Raw genomic sequence first — 16,517 nt, forward strand, 5'->3', positions numbered from 1 at the left:
CGAGGCACACAGGGCCAACACCCGGCATCATGGTGTGGGGAGCGATCTCCTACACTGGCCGTACACCACTGGTGATCGTCGAAGGGACACTGAATAGTGCACGGTACATCCAAACCGTCATCGAACCCATCGTTCTACCATTCCTAGACCGGCAAGGGAACTTGCTGTTCCAACAGGACAATGCACGTCCGCATGTATCACGTGCCACCCAACGTGCTCTAGAAGGTGTAAGTCAACTACCCTGGCCAGCAAGATCTCCGGATCTGTCCCCCATTGAGCGTGTTTGGGACTGGATGAAGCATCGTCTCACGCGGTCTGCACGTCCAGCACGAACGCTGGTCCAACTGAGGCGCCAGGTGGAAATGGCATGGCAAGCCGTTCCACAGGACTACATCCAGCATCTCTACGATCGTCTCCATGGGAGAATAGCAGCCTGCATTGCTGCGAAAGGTGGATATACACTGTACTAGTGCCGACATTGTGCATGCTCTGTTGCCTGTGTCTATGTGCCTGTGGTTCTGTCAGTGTGATCATGTGATGTATCTGACCCCAGGAATGTGTCAATAAAGTTTCCCCTTCCTGGGACAATGAATTCACGGTGTTCTTATTACAATTTCCAGGAGTGTATTATCAGTTCGAACGCAACAAGTTTTCTTTAGACCGTGTAGCTCGGTTTTAGACAGCATCGTTCGTGCGACAATCAGCTTGACCTTTTCTCACATGAGACAACACGTGGTATGGACGAAGGGCAACAGAATCCATATTTCGAGACTTCCGTTAAGCATTTAACACTGCGACGCATTGCAGACTGTTAACGAAAGTACGGGAATACGGAACAGATTCGCTGATATGTAGGTGGCTCGAAGACTTGTTGAGTAATAGAACCCAGTGTCTTGTCTGCGATGGCGACTATTCAGCAGAGACAAGGGTATCGTCAGGAGTGCCAGTGGGAAATGTGATGAGATTTCTCTTGTGCTCTATACACATAAATGATTTGGTGGACAGGGTGGGCAGCAATTTAAGATTGTTTGCTGATGATGCAGTGGTGTATGGTAGGGTGTCAAATTTGAGTGACTGTAGAAAGATACGGGATGACTTAGACAAAATTTCTAGTTCGTTTGGTAAATGTTGGAAAATATAAGTTAATGCGGATGGGTAGGAGAAACAAACCCGTAATGTTCGGATACAGCATTAGTAGTGTCCTCCTTGAAACAGTCAAGTCACTTAAATATCTGGATGTAATGTTGCAAAGCGATATGAAATGGAACGAGAAAATGGTTCAAATGGGTCTAAGCACTAAACATATGAGGTCATCAGTCACCTACACTTAGAACTACATGGGCCTAACTAACCTAAACACATCACACACATCCATGCCCGAGGCAGGATTCGAACCTGTGACCGTAGCAGCTGCGCGGTTCCGGACTGAAGCGCCTAGAACAGCTTTTTTTTTTTTTTTAATTTTCTGCAGTTACATTTTTGCTACGTAAACCACTATCCCATATGTACAAAATTTGGGGTCACAATGAATATTTAATACAATAATTAGTATTTTTTAACAATGTCAGTTTTACATACTGTGCTTAAAAACATGTCTTCTTGGTATAAATCACTATATAATGTGTGAAATTCTTGCTTCTGAAGCAGATAGACGAGCAATTATTATTACAATAAATTCATTTGGCACTGAATTAACAAAGGATGATCGTGCCAAACTGTATCCTCGTTGTGGGAAGCTACATCCGGACGGTCTAGCTGCTTTGGCACGTGCAGATGGCTATGAACAAGTAAAAGCTGTTTCTGACTGAAAACATGCCAAAATATGTACATGGAAGTTCTTCTAATTTAAGACACTGAAATAGCTTCTCTAAATGACAATGTACGATTACTACTGAAGGCAAAAAAAAAGAAAAAAAAATACAAACAATACAACATTTGAAGAATGTATATTCTTTCAATTTTAATACTTTTATGCAATCATTATCCAGTACACACTATACTTCCACCAAACCATTGTTACACCTATTGCCCTTATATACCCCAGCCCATGATACTTTACTGTGAAAGGATGTGGGAAACAATATGACAATTCTATTTACACAAATTCATGGTGTACTTTATGCACGCTTTATTACTGCACGTGCCAAAGCAGCTAGACCGTCCGGATGTAGCTTCCCACAACGAGGATACAGTTTAGCACGATCATCCTTTGTTAATTCAGTGCCAAATGAATTTATTGTAATAATAATTGCTCGTCTATCTACTTCAGAACCAAGAATTTCACACATAGTGTCAGCTGTTGTACCACCAAGTTCTTTGTAGAAAGAGTAGAATGCTTCTAAGTATGCCTTGTACAGGGTGTTTCGTATTATTTCTATATTCACTTCATCAAGGTCTTGTTCACTGATGCAGTCCATAAAGAACGGAGCAAGTGGTGTGTCAACCAAGACTGCACTGTACAGTTCGGCAGGTGTTGCTGCAACATGAATAGCCTCCATCTGTTCGAAACTCCCGAGTGGGTGATACTTTGGGATCAATTCTGATATTGGTCGCTGGTGTAAGGTTCCAGTGATAAGAAGAATGATGTTATCTATCATGTAGCTGTACGTAATATAGTCCAGAAAAATGGACAATGGTTCAACTGCATGATGTCTCATGTGCTGAAATTCGATAACCAATTTTTCCCTCAGTTTATCATTGATGACAGACACTTGGAGTGGGTTCATTTGCTAAGAAGCTTCCATAAACTGTGCCCTGAAGATGTAACTTCAGATCTTCAAGAGTTTCACATTGCACTAAGTTCAAGTAATCAGCTCGTTTCAAAATTCTACATTTGAACCCTCTACACAGGCCTTCCAAGTAACCAGCATCAATATTGAACATACACCCAATCATTTAGATTTTGTAAAGAAAATAACAATTGATTTTTTTTATATATTTACACTGCACTTCTATAACACTCGGCTCTTCCCACTTGCTCCACTTCCAATCAACTGTCATGTGCTCGGCCACAATGGCCGGTTGAAATGGAACGAGAATTTGGCGAATTTGGTAGCGAAGACGAAGGGTCGACTTCGGTTTATTGGGAGAATTTTAGGTAAGTGTGGTTTATCTGTAAAGGAGACCGCATAGAGGACGCTGGTGCGACTTTCCTCTAGAATTTCTCGAGTGTTTGGGATTCCCATCAGTTCTCACTAAAGTGTGGCATCGAGGCAATTCAGAGGTAGGCTGCTAGATTTGTTACCGATAGGTTCGAACAATACGCAACTGTTACAGAGATGCTTCGCGAACTCAGATGGGGATCCTTGGAGGGAAGGTGACGTTATTTTCAAGGAACACATTGAGAAAATTTAGAGAACAGGCATTTGAAGCTTACTGCGGAACGATTCTTCTGCCGCCAACATACGTTGCGCTTAAGGACCACGAAGATAAGGTACGAGAAATTAGGGCTCACACGGAGGCATATAGACAGTAGTATCTCTCTCGCTCTATTTGCGAGTGGAACAGGAAGGGGAATTGCTACAGTAGCACGGGTTACTCTCCGCAAAGCCCCGTACCGTGTCTTATGGAATAAGTGTAGATTTCGAGAAAGTAGCTAAATGATGGGGCGGGACGGAAAGAATTTTACTCTGATGGTAACGGGTCAGGTCATGTTGTTGAGACCGGGCGTCAAGGCCGCGGAGGGATATGAGGGACAGTGCACATTGGAACCATGATAGAGAAGACAGAGGATATGGAAATCCCTGCGTTTCTCTGCACGCAGGCGGGATAACAGTGCATATGATGTCGAAATATGTTCAAAGAGCCAAACACCACAGACATAACTAACACAGGCATTCATAACCAGTTCCAGGCGCCGCGAGTTCTCCTGAGATCGACCTTGCAAGATGAAATCGCTGTAATCAATAACTGCAGGTGTACGTGTATGTACAAGTTTATTTTTCAGGTCAAAGGGGAGAGCGTTTTACATTTTTGTAGGGCGTGGACAGATGTTGATGCATTCTTGCATTTTGCAGTTACGTGCTCAGACCAACCTAGATTTTCAAATATCATTGCTCCTGGATTCTTTATTGAGAGAGAGAAGTCGATTTTTGTAGCATGTAGGATGAAAGATGATGGGGATTCCAGATATTTCTGGCTAATGGGCCCAGAAATACGAACGAGCAACGCTTGGTTTATGGATGGGTTGAGATTTCATCCCATACTCCGTGTCCACTTTTGTAGTGCACACATGTTGGTATTAAGATTATCGACAGCTATCTTCAGGCTTATTGGTTTTGTGCTTGCCCTAGATATCTCTGGAGGTCATTTGAAATAGGAGAAAACTGATGACAACCGTAGCACGTTGAAAGCGACTGAGAGTCATTTTGGGAGGAGGAGAAGGCATAGAAAGTAACAAACCGTGACCCCGCCACCGCCCAAGACTTATTGCGTCTAGTTTCGAAACTCGGCGCGATGTCGATCCCTGCCTGCAACACACGCACACACACAGACACACACACACACACACACACACACACACACACGAGGTAAACCGCTGATTCGCGTGCGCGCTGCCTCACACCTGCATCGGACAGGCGGACCGGAACGGCCATTTTCCGCATAATCAGGCCGCAAACCTGTTCCCGAGGCCGAGCGGCGACAAGTGCAGGACCGGGAAGAGAAAAGCGACCAACAAGAGGAACACACACAGTCCCCCCCCCCCCCCTCTCTATTTCCTTTGGACCGCTATTCTCGTCACGAGTCAAATTATTTTCGTCGCCGCTGTGCAGGTATTTCCTAGCTGTTATATGTTATCCAACCGTTCTCGAGTATAATGGACGGTGCCTCCGGAACTTATATCGAAGAGAGAAGAGATGGTGGAGAGATAGCCCAGCAGTGAACCTTGGCCCACCGACGAGAGCCACCGCGCAGCCATCTGTCTTTGAGGCAGTAGGCTGCGGGCAGTGGAAATTAATTACCGCTATTAGACCGCGAATTAACAGCACACCGTTTATAAGCCGGCAGAACAAGAGGTGGATTTCTCTGATTGCAGAGAATTAGCAGTGTCTCTCTTTGAATCACTTCACTCCTGTATCGGACGCAGCGTTCAAACTATAATTATTATTCATGGAGGAGTTGTTTCTAATGTGAAAAACAAGAGAAAAACCAGAGAAAACGTAGCAAAGCAGCATATTTGTAGCTACTGCATAATGCACTTATATGTGTAGCAGATATATATATAGGCCACTGAGAATGCTTCCCAAGTGAAAGAGGCGAAACGTGTACGGCAGTGAAAAGCAGTGTTTTCTGCCGTACACGTTTCGCCTCTTTCACTTGGGAAGCATTCTCAGTGGCCTATATATATATCTGCTACACATATAAGTGCATTATGCAGTAGCTACAAATATGCTGCTTTGCTACGTTTTCTCTGGTTTTTCTCTTGTTTTTCACATTAGAAACAACTTTTCCAACACAGGTTTCGTGAAATTAAATTATTATTTGGCCTTACGATTTACAATGTTGCTAGCCCATGTCTGTGCTCCTGAAGACATCTTCATCGCAACTCATAGTCCATCTGATCGATTTCAGGCGTTTATTTCCCCTACATTTATTACAACACATCACTGCACTTTTCGCTGAGTAGTCACCATATGTATCTTAACAGTGTATAGTGTAACCAAATGTCACTGCGAGTTTGCGTCCTCTCTTTTGTTTGTGTCGTCTCTGTGGTTTGATATTTATCATTTGTTTTGTGAGTATATGCATGTGTGTGTGTGTGTGTGTGTGTGTGTGTGTGTGTGTGTGTTTGTATGTATTTTGTATGTTTGAATACCTAGTTCATTGTGAGGGTGCTTTGTTTTTAGTGTTGTGGGTGTGTTATTCTTTGCGCGCGCGCACTCGTGTGTGTGTGTGTGTGTGTGTGTGTGTGTGTGTGTGTGTGTGCGCGCGCGCGCTTATGTGTGTGAGGGAGATATAAATTATTAATGCGAACAATTACAAGAAAAAGCTTCTGACATTGCAATAAAAATTTCATATACAAAGTGCCCGCTCAATGAAAAAGAAAATAATTAATGACCAAATCAATATCAGGAATAATTCACAGGGGAAAAAAATGGTTCAAATCGCTCTGAGCACGACTTAACATCTGAGGTCATCAGTCACCTAGAACTTAGAACTACTTAAATCTAACTAACCTAAGGACATCACACACATCCATGCCCGAGGCAGGATTCGAACCTGCGACCGTATCAGTCACGCGGTTCCGGGCTGAAGCGCCTAGAACTGCTCGGACACCGCGTCCGGCTCACAGGGGAAACTCCCCACCGAACCCCTCTCAGATTTAGTGATAAGATGGCCCAGTGGATAGCCGATCAAACACTGAACACATATCAGGCATGAAAACAGGAACAAACTTTACTGAACTGTGGAAAAAAGAAGCAAAACAGAAACAGTGACCAGTCCCAACATGTTGTCTTTTGTTGTGGTCTTCAGTCCAGAGACTGGTTTGATGCAACTCTCCATGCTACTCTATCCTGTAAAAGCCTCTTCATCTTCGAATAACTACTGCACCCTACATCCTTCTGAATCTGCTTAGTGTATTCACTTCTCGGCCTCCCTCTACTACTTTTACCCTCCACGCTTCCCTCTAATACTAAAATGGTGTCTCCTCAATGCCTCAGAACATGTCCTACCAACCAAATTGCTCTTCACCCCATTTTTTTCAGTACCTCCTCATTAGTTACGTGATCTACGTATCTAATCTTTAGGATTCTTCTGTAGCACCACATTTCGAAGCCTTGTATTCTCTTCTTGTCTACACTGTTTATTGTCCATATTTCACTTCCATGCAGGCTACACTCCATACGAATACTTCCATAAAAGAATTCCTAACCCTTAAATCTATACCTGATGTTAACAAATTTCTCTTCTTCAGAAACGCTTTCCTTGACACAGCCTGTCTATATTTTATACCCTCTCTACTTTGACCATCGTCAGTTATTTTTCTCCCCAAATAGCAAAACTCATTTACAACTTTGAGTCTCTCATATCTTAATCTAATTCCCTCAGCATCACCCGATTTAATTCGACTACATTCCATTATCTTCATTTGTTTTCATTGATGTCCATCTTATATCCTCCTTTCCTTTTAAGACACTGTCCATTCTCTTCAGCTGCTCTTTCAGGTCCTTTGCTGTCTCTGACACAATAACAATATCGTCGGCAAACCTCAAAGTTTTAATTTCTTCTCCATGGATTTTAGTTCCTACTCCAAATTTTTCTTTTGTTTCATTTACTGCTTGCTCAGTATGCATGTTCTGGCGTAACCGCAAACGCCGGAACGGAATGCCAGAGAAGGGGGTGAGGAAACAGCGGCCAATGGTACACGGAATTGGATCGCGCCGCACCACGCACGCCGGCTACAGGACGCGAATAAAAGCGGCTGTCCTTTCCAGCCTCGGCCACGGAGATCGGCACCGGATCGCGGACGGTAATTATCAGTGACGTGTCAACTTCCAGGATCTTTGTGTACAGCAAGAACTTTACTGTTCTCATGTCGCCTCTCGATACATTTGACGTATCTCCAAAGTTAAGTATTGTCATTTGCTTTCTATAAATAAAACTACTAATGTTATTTGTTTGAAACTGTTGTATAGCATTCCGAGAACGCTGCATCCCGCAGGCACCCTATTAGAGACGAGTGGACAAGTCCCCACAATACAGACTGAACAACATCGGGATAGGCTAGAACCATGTCTCACTCACTTCTCAACCACTGCTTCCCTTTCATGCCCCTCGACTCTTATAAATGCCATCTGCTTTCTACACAAATTGCAAATAGCCTTTAGCTCCCTGTACTTTATATCTGTCACCTTCAGAATTTGAAAGAGAGTATTCCGGTCAACATTGCCAAAATATTTTTCTAAGTCCACAAACGCTAGAAACGTAGGTCTGCTTCCCTTAACCTATCATCTAAGATAAGTCGGAGGGTCAGTATTCCCTCGAGTATTCCTACATTTCTACGGAATCCAGACTGATGTTCCTCGCGGTCGGCTTCTACCAGTTTTTCCATTCGTTTCTAAAGAATTCGTGTTAGTACTTTGCAACCATGACTTATTAAACTGATAGTTCGGTAACTTTCACACCTGTCAACAGCTGCTTTGTTTGGGATCTGAGTTATTACATTCTTTTTGAAGTATGAAGGTATTTCGCCTGTCTGATACATATTGATCACCTGATGGAAGAGCTTTGTCATGGCTGGCTCTCTCAAGGCTATCAGTAGTTCTAATGGAATGTTGTCAACTCCTGGAGCCTTGTTTCGACTGAGATCTTTCAGTGCTCTGTGAAATTCTTCACGCAGTATCATATCTCCCATTTCATCTTTATCTACGTCCTTTTCCATTTCCATAATATTGCCCTGAAGTACAACGCCCATCTACATCTATATCTACATACATACTCTGCAGTCCACCATACGGTGCGTGGCGGAGGGTACCTCGTACCACAACTAGCATTTTCTCTCCCTGTTCCACTCCCAAACAGAACGAGGGAAAAATGACTGCCTATATGCCTCTGTATATGCCAATATTCCTCTCTTATCTTATCTTTGTGGTCTTTCCGCGAAATTGTACTGCAGTCAGCCGCAAATGCTGGTTCTCTAAATTTCCTCAGTAGCGATTCACGAAAAGAACGCCTCCTTTCCTCTAGAGACTCCCACCCGAGTTCCTGAAGCATTTCCGTAACACTCGTGTGATGATCAAACCTACCAGTAACTAATATAGCAGCCCGCCTCTGAATTGCTTCTATGTCCTCCCTCAATCCGACCTGATAGGGATCCCAAACGCTCGAGCAGTACTCAAGAATAGGTCGTATTAGTGTTGTATAAGCGGTCTCCTTTACAGATGAACCACATCTTCCCAAAATTCTACCAATGAACCGAAGACGACTATCCGCCTTCCCCACAACTGCCATTACATGCTTGTCCCACTTCATATCGCTCTGCAATGTTACGCCCAAATATTTAATTGACGTGACTGTGTATATACTCCTTCCATCTTTCTACTTTCCCTTCTTTGCTTAGGATTGGTTTTCGAAACTTAACGAGTGTAATACTGAGTGAAGACGACCAGAATCGCCGTCGCGGTTAAGTGGTCACGGTAATAGACTGCATAAAGAACGAGCAGTATTTGACACTCCCTCATGATACTTAATATGTTTCCTCCAACAGTATAGATCTCCGTTCGGTCAGTGAAATGTTTGTTCTCTTTCTGTAGTCTTCGAAGTTGTCATGCTATGCACTGTTTTAGATTATGAGTCATGTGGTAAGAGTGAGTTACCGTTGCAAGTAGACTCACGAATAGTGTGAGGCGGCGAAACGTCTCACAGAAATGACAACAAATAAACGGCTATGAACTGTATTACAACGAAGGAATTCAAGAGTCAAAACTTACAAAACGGAACGCAATTTCAAATCGTTAAAAACATGTTCTGACAGAGCACACAGAAACTGTGAGATTGTGAATCTGTTGTGTCATCATTGCAGCTTATGTGACAAACTATTATGTTTCCGTCATTTCCTTGGAACTGGTCATATTGACATTCATACGAACAGCTAAATCCGACAAGGAGGCATATGTGACTCACTCACTCACCAGGCTGCAAATAAGGTGCTTCAGTAAGAGGTCCCGTATGTGATACACCGGACGTGTTTTCCAGGAGAGTGTTCGGTTGACTTACCACCTTGTGAGCAAACCTTTGTGGTTCCCGTTCGAAAGCCACTCACTTTCGAAGACTAGCTGTGCGAAATCAACTGCCATTATAGGTCCTTTCCTTACACCCCTTGTTGCACGCCGAACGGGAGTAACACCAAGACAAAGTCACAAATCTGAATACAGCGAACAGCGACAAAAAGGTAAAAAAGTTGGTAAAAGCAAGTTTCGTACATGTCTTGCCTGCTCTGCAAGCCAACACCATAACCACTATTTTATTTTATTTTGCTCGTTACTGTTCGTTGCATTTGTGCGATGCGGACGCCTATGACACCCATTGTAGTTCATTGTTGATTCATAACGCAATCGTTTTTATTTTAATTTTTATTTATTTATTTTATTACAGAGAACAGCTAATCCACTGACCGAACACGCTGAAGTACCGTGCCGGCGACTTAACCACGATGCCATTTCTTTCGCTCTCTGGCTCAGTTTTTGACGGGTTGTCCACTAGGTTCTCTTACCACTAAGTCTGTGGGGGATGCGATGGGGAGTTTCCTTTATCAGTGATCATGCTAGCCACTAAAACAATAACAAACAGAAATGCGAAACAGAGCAAGAATAAGGAATTAATCTTTTTCCTCCCTGTCTCTCTCTCTCTCTCTCTCTCTCTCTCTCTCTCCCTCTCCCTCTCTCTCTCTCTCTCCCTCTCTCCACAACAAAGGTACACACACACACACACACACACACACACGCACACACTCGCTAAGAATAACACACACACATGACATATATTCACACGCAACAAAATACACACACAGACACACAAGCGCGCACAAACACAGAAAATAAATGAAGACTATTAAACCATCGACACAGCGCAAACAAAAGACAGGAGATAAACAAGCAGTGCCATTTGTTAAAACTATACACTGTAAAGATACACATGGTGATCAATAAATGGAACGTGCAAGTGATGTGTTGTAATAAATGTAGGTGAAAAAATGCCTGAAATCGGCCAGATGGAGTCTGAGCTTCGGATAACAGATCTCCAGGACCACAAATATGGACTAGCAACATTGGATATCGGACGTACCACCAATAATAATATAACCTCACGAAAGTTGTTTCTAATCTGAAAAACTAGAGAAATACATTACAGGCTACTGGAGATGCGCAAACCGCTTTTCATTCAGTTGAAAAACACGGAACAGACCTGCATGAGTTCAGAAGCAACTTTGGAACTACGGAAAACGGAGAAAATGACGATGTAATTATCAGTTTATTCTGTTGATAAAATGTTCTAGTTCAAATCTCATCTGTCTTTCATTAAGGTAAGAGACTTTTAGAAAACATTAAGAGAATATCCAGAGTAACAAGTTTTTCAGCTACTGCTCACCGTTCTCCAGAAATACGAAGCCGTGTAATTTTCCAGGAAATGCAGATCTGATGAGTTTTCGCAGATTGATGGAAGCACGCGGCAAGTCAGCAGTTTGTGAAGGTCATTACAGACAGAGGAGGTTACTGTGTTATACGTTATATGACAGTCTGCTGTCACCTCCTTCTCCCTCCCTCCCCCCCCCCTCCTGCCCCCCTCTCTCTTCCACAAATTAAACCATTAATCTTGCCGCGAAAGTTTGGATTACTTGACTCAACGATTGTCAGTAGAGATTATTCACTTTATCAAGGGTGCCGAGGCACTACGTGCAGACACAGGAAAGTTATCTGTGGAGAGGTTAGACCACCACATCGTTCCTTATAAGCAGTTAAGGGGGCAGCACATGCTGATTAGCTCTTGTAACGTTAGCCAATATGATGTTACTATGTTGACTGCGACGCGACTGTAACCAATGGGAAACACACGCAGCTCTACTGCATAGTTTAATGACGATGTCCTCCACTTGCCTAACGTTTTCCGGGAATAGGATATCCGAATAGAGACTAATCAGCAGGTTGTGGTCGCTATGAACAGATGAAGAGACTTGTTCGGGACAGACTGGGGAGCTACACCAAACCAGTCTTTGCAATGGAAATTGAAACAAGAATAACAGATTACTTCTAGTGCGTTTCATCTTCCTCCTGAACGGACAGAAGAATGATGGTGTCAAAGACCCCATCTTTCTCCTATGCAAGTTTTCGAAGCTCAAACAGCAACCATGTTATAGAATTTTCCTCGTTGTAGGATTTAAAGCATTCGCTCAAATCATAGGAGTAGACGTAATAACGAATAATAAAACAAGATTGTAGGTGAAGTACTATGAAGACAGAGACAAAACCAGGACCCAACAACAATAGTACAAATATATGTGCCAACTCTTTCCGCGTATGACAAAGAAATTACAAGACTGTGAGATGATATAAACGAAATTATTCAATTTATTAAGGGCGAGCGAAGATTTAATTGTAAAAGGGGTCTGGAATCGATAGAGTAGAAGGAAGTGAAGAAAAAAATAGTACAACCTCATGAATTGCAGGAAAGCAACGGAAGAGGAAGCTGCCTTATAAAATTTTGAATATATGACAAATTAATCATTGCAAACATCTGATATTACATATCCTGAAAGAGTCTTGTACGCATAGAAGAGGTCTGAAGACAGCAGAAAGTTTCAGGTAGAATATATAAAGGTAAGACACAGATTTCAAAATCAAATTTTAAACTGTAAAACTGTCTGGTGTCAGATACAGAATATAATTTATTGGCTACCGACTCCAAATTAAAACTGGAGAAACTGCGGAAAGAGTGAACGTTGCTGTATATGGGTCTCTGCAGCAGGTACCTGGTTCAAGCATTCAAGCTTATTGCTGACTGCTGTTCATCGGGCACGAAGACTGTAATTTGCACGGAAGTACGCACTGAGTGGCTGAAGTGGCCTTTTCAGATAAAATCACGTTTTATGCTACATGGGACAGACTGTCATTGGCAAATACAGTGTGAAACGTCTGAAAGCATCAGTCGTCAGAAGGAACCATGCCAGAGGGCATTCCCTGCGCGTTCTCGTCATTCTGGAAGGTACAATAGATCAACACAAGTATGAATCTATGCTTGAAGACCACGTCCACCCCTACATGCAGTTTCTTTTTCTCAGTACGGTGGCATCTACCAGCAGGACAGTGCACACAGCTCGCAGCACACGGAAGTGGTGTGCAGAGCATAAGAATGAATTTACTTCACTTCCCTGGCCACCAAACTCCCCAGACGTAAATCCAATAGAGAATCTGTGGAACCGATTCGATGGTTCTATTCACATCCAGCGTAGCTAGCCAAGTCACTGGAGTCGGGATGACTCCACACCCCTGTTGTTACCTTCCAGACCCTCACTGACTGTCTAATCTGCACGCCTCGAAGTGGCCCGCGCCACGAAAGGTGGTTTGTCAGGCATTCGACACGTGGTCACATTAGTGTGGCTGGGCAGCGTATTTTTGAAGTTGATCGGCGTAATCAAAACATAATAACAATTAAAGCCACAGTTGTTGTTTGGGTAAACTGTAATCCAGGCCACACATCGACAAAAATGAATGCGAGGAACCTCCAAAAACAATCACAAATTGCCTGGTTATCCAGCTCTAAACAAGCTAGGACTGAACCAGGGTGGCGGCATGTTGTGCTGTTTTACGCCCAGTGGAGGTTGAGAAGATCCAATTTCATGAAGTGGAGATTTTCTTCGACTTGATTTTTCACACTGTTCGGTCCCATGGATGAAATACGATAAGTCCTCAGTGGCTCAGTATTTGTCTGTTGGGTATGGACTTGACGAACCCAGGGTTTCTGAGGTGGGGAATGGCAAGTTCCGCCAGTACCCTGTCACTGTAAGCTCTGGACATGCTTCAGAGACCACTGTATGGCGCGGCAGTGGAACAATGTTTGTCACAGGAATAGAGACTTTGGCTTGACCGGCTAGGTCGCGACGACGGTAAAAATCTCTGTGACGAACCCTCGATCTTAATGTGTGCTGCGTACTGATGAGATGCAAGGCTGTTGAGGTAGAACAGTCATTAGCGGGCAACCTCTGGGAATTCAGCCACATCTCAGTTGAATAAGGTTTACCTAGGCGCGCAGGGTTATGTATGGACAGACTTCCCTAGCTGCTGGTGGGATCGAGATGGAACACTCGAAATTATCTCCTTTTCCTCCTAGTGGAAAGGCTGGGGCGCTGAGTGGTACTGACAATTAAATAAGAGGGTTCGTGTAGACGGTCCTCCTGACTCAGGAGTAAATTCTAGAATTGGGTCTAGTAACAGAACACATCCTGGCAGCCACAATGTGTTTGTAAGAAAAGAGGGCAGCTTCGAGAAAGTTTCGCCTTCCTGTATTTGAAAAGGGTTATAAGGCACTTCTGGCAGTTTAAAATCAGTTAAGCTTCTGCACAACGGGATACTGTCGGTGAAAACATGTAGTTCCTAACAACTTGAGAACTTCCAATAAGCCCAATGCCTTGAGGAGTGAGTCATCGAAACCGAGCTGCCCACGACGTTGAATTACAGAAAAGGTGTTGTGAATGCAGGGACCTAGTGGACATTCCCAAGGGGGAAATGGAAGATGAGAGAGCTCTCGAACGTATAGTCGATGTGCAAAATACAACGAAGTGGATGTGTGGGAATTTTATAAAGTCCGATTTCTATATCCTAATGCTTAACAGCACGAAACTGCCTGAACACGTTTAGGCAGGTTACCTTCGCTTAAGCGTGAGGTCTTAAGTCCACAACCCAACGTTTGGTTTCAAGCGCCAGCGCTCTGGGCACATTGCACTTTCGAGTCATGGAGAGGCCACTTGTGGCAAATATGGTAAGGCCGCCCATGAAGGAGTCATTTGTACATCTTCTCTGAAGCGTGTGAATTGCTCTGGAGTTCACCCTGCTTGGAGTCGAGACTGCAGTATACGCCTTGAAGAACGAAAGATACAAGGGCTTAAGACGACAAAGCTCATCCCATAAGATGAATCCAAAAAAAAACAAAAAAAAACGCAGAAAGCCATACTACCCCCAATGTTCGCTACCTCCTTTGTTTTGGTACTTAAACAACCAGTATAGAAAGCCTACGCTGCTACACAAACGAGGGTTGCTAGTATCAGCAGCAGCACCTGCGTTTGTCCATGGACTTGTGCTGTTGCAGTCATTTCGCCTACCAGAATTTTAGAAAAAGCTGTGGTTACTGACATTGTGGAGCTCCCTCCCCTCCAATGTTTCAGTCTGGGACGCCATCCAGTGTTGCCACCGCAGCCACAGCTGTGGCTTCAAAGCCAAGGCAAAAAATCAAAGGTAAGTGTCCATCACAGATGGAATCGGGAATTAAACAGTCAAACGATGTCAACCTCATTGTCTCTGACGTCTCCCTCTGTTGTTCTTTAGAGGCGATGGACCTTGATGTCGGACTGAGGCAATCATCTCACCCCAAGACTGAGCCTCCAACCATTGCAGTTCTCCCTCCACAGTAGAAATCAGGATGAAACTGCAACACCCGTGATAAATGGTTCACATCTTACAATGGAACATTAATGGGTTCAGGAAACATGTGGAGGAACTGAAACTGCTAATACAGGAACACCCCCCGTGCGTGTGTTTGCAGGAAACGCATTTAAAGCGACTGATGACCCTGTCCTAAGGGGCTACACATCCTATCACAAGGATGACCTGACTGGCAAAAGGGCCTAGGGAGGGTCGCTCTGTTTGTCAATAATGTGCACCACTCCTCTTCTCTCGCCCTAGCTGCTGACACGCAAGCAGTTGCAGTTGCAGTTCACGCATGTCAAGCATCACAGTTTTTTCGCTGTATTTACCACCACACGATGCTACTGACTCTAAGGCTCTAACAGGTCTTATAGAACAACTCCCCTGATCAGTTGTCCTAGTGAGAGACTTCAATGCTCATCATATATTGTTGGATTTGGCCTCTCCTTGCCCTAAGAGTCAGGTTTTGAAGAGCCATCTCACGAGAAATGCATTCTCAGCACAGGCAGTCCCACACATTTCTGTGCTGCTACAAGGCCATTTTCAGTGATCGACCTCTCTTTTTTTGCTCTCCATCCCTCATGGACTCTGTTCAGTTGGAGGAAATTGCCGACCTTCATTCCAGTGATCACTTCCCTCTCCGCATTCATATCCTGGATGGAGTATTACCAGCACATAAGCCACCAGACTGGATGGTCAGCAAGGCCAATTGGACGCTGTTCAGCCAGCCGACGGTGTCTGAACGCCACGACAGTCTCCAAGAATGGGTGGATCACATCACATGAGTAATCCATCGTGCCGCTGACTTCTCGATCCCAAAGTCCTCGAGTCATTTAAAGAGGTAACCTGTTCCTTGGTGGTCCAGTGAGTGCCACTCAGCAATCCGGGACAGGCAAGTGGCTCAACGACAGTTTAAGTATTGCCCAACAGCAGACAGCCTCACAGCATTTTGGGTGCGAGAGCCAAGGCTAGACGGGTAATTAAGGAGATCAAGAAAAGGTAATGGTAAGCGTTTCTGGCCGTACGTCGGTTCAATTGTTAAAAAAAAATGGAAAGCAATCAGGAGGATTTCTGGTAAGCACAACCGTTTACCAATAACAGCAGTGTTGAAACAGGGGTGGCTCTCAACAAAGTCTGGAGACATCGTTTAGACAATGGAAGAGCTTTATGCAGTGACTACTGCCTGTGCCAGCCATGAACCAGGTTTTCACCTCTACTATGCGACTGCAGAGAGGGCAAGGTAGACTTCCGATTCCACAATCCTGAGTCTTACAACTACCCTCTCTCCATGAAGGAGCTGGAATCGGCGCTGTTTGAGACTCCTGATACTGTATCTGATCACAACCAAATCCGGTACTGCATGCTTCGACATTTGCCAGCAGC

At 44.0% G+C, this 16,517-nt stretch overlaps 1 pseudogene; it reads right to left on the bottom strand.

The window, feature by feature from the left end:
• Positions 1-2,117: 2,117 nt before the first annotated feature.
• Positions 2,118-2,895, bottom strand: LOC126484681 (V-type proton ATPase subunit d-like; annotated as a pseudogene).
• Between the last annotated feature and the right edge of the window lie 13,622 nt (positions 2,896-16,517).

Source organism: Schistocerca serialis, chromosome 6, assembly GCF_023864345.2.
Source record: "Schistocerca serialis cubense isolate TAMUIC-IGC-003099 chromosome 6, iqSchSeri2.2, whole genome shotgun sequence".
NCBI classification, from domain to species: domain Eukaryota; kingdom Metazoa; phylum Arthropoda; class Insecta; order Orthoptera; family Acrididae; genus Schistocerca; species Schistocerca serialis.